Source organism: Propithecus coquereli, unplaced genomic scaffold (genome assembly GCF_000956105.1).
Source record: "Propithecus coquereli isolate 6110/MARCELLA unplaced genomic scaffold, Pcoq_1.0 Scaffold469, whole genome shotgun sequence".
Taxonomy (NCBI): domain Eukaryota; kingdom Metazoa; phylum Chordata; class Mammalia; order Primates; family Indriidae; genus Propithecus; species Propithecus coquereli.
This window is the reverse complement of record NW_012150496.1, coordinates 1,272,214-1,273,228: the sequence shown is the minus strand read 5'-3', so window position 1 is coordinate 1,273,228 and position 1,015 is coordinate 1,272,214. Positions and strand designations below refer to the sequence as shown.

Here is a 1,015-nt window from a genome sequence, read left to right as displayed (position 1 = left end):
AAACCTGAGATAGAGACCCTGGGACTAGCGGACACTTCATATTAGAAGCAAGGGGCAAGTGTCTACTCCCTGGGAACCAAAATTCTACCAGATACAATGAACAAAGCTTCGCAGAGAGAAAGCATTTGAACATTTTATGGGCAGAAACTGGCCCACATACCGTATAGACAATACAACTTCCTTCAAGGCAAACTAGAGCCGTAAGCCTTTTGGTCTAAGGAGTTTTGAGTATGTATTAGGGATATCTTCACATACTAGGGAGAGTTAAATAACCCAGACACCTAGTTTGGTTCTTGAAGATTATTACTCAGACTTGACAGCTGACGGAAATTCTACCTGATGACCAGGGAAGTAAGATTTTTTCACTGGAAGGGCTACCCAGGTTGGAAGGCTGAGACCAATCAGGGCCATCTCTTTTAAGCAAATAAGGATCCCTGATACTAGGATTTCTCAGTCTCTAAGCCTTCAGGGCTGTGAAGCAGAAGCGCAGTTCTGTTCAGGGACTCTGTGTGCATCAGGTTTCCTTTGAGCACAAACTGTAACATTCACACTGCTGTGAAACTCAACAGGGGACATAATCAATGCTGTTCAATAGCATGACCATTTTCAAGGCTCACATGAAAGCAGCCAATTATTACATATGAATCATATTCGCCCAATGTCAGTGCCAGAAATTAAAGCTGAAACTGAATTGATTCATAAAGCATAATCTAATAAACTTTCTTCAATAGAGTTTATTTATCTATTTATTCAGATAGAAAACAATAATAGTTGACATATTTTGTCTGTTTACTATGTAAGCGTAGTTCTGAGTTTTTGCATTTGTCAGCTCATTTACTCTTAGAATATCCCCGAAAAGGTAGGTTGAATTACTAACCTCAGTTTGCAGAGAAAGAGATTGCAGCTTAGAGATATTAAATATCTTCAAATCTCTCTGGCTATAAAACCTAAAATTGCATTAAAAATCTAAAAGAGAGAGTTAGGACTCAAACCCATGTGTCCAAAGCTTCTAATC

General features: G+C 38.9%; 1 protein-coding gene and 1 long non-coding RNA gene across 4 annotated transcripts in view; one reads left to right on the top strand and one right to left on the bottom strand.

Annotated features, from left to right (window-relative positions):
- Positions 1 to 1,015, top strand: part of LOC105819085 — a 27,069-nt gene that overhangs the window by 6,969 nt on the left and 19,085 nt on the right. The window lies entirely within an intron of this gene.
- RDM1 (RAD52 motif containing 1) overlaps positions 1 to 1,015 on the bottom strand; it is a 13,303-nt gene that overhangs the window by 6,395 nt on the left and 5,893 nt on the right. The gene's annotated exons all lie outside the window — the stretch shown is intronic.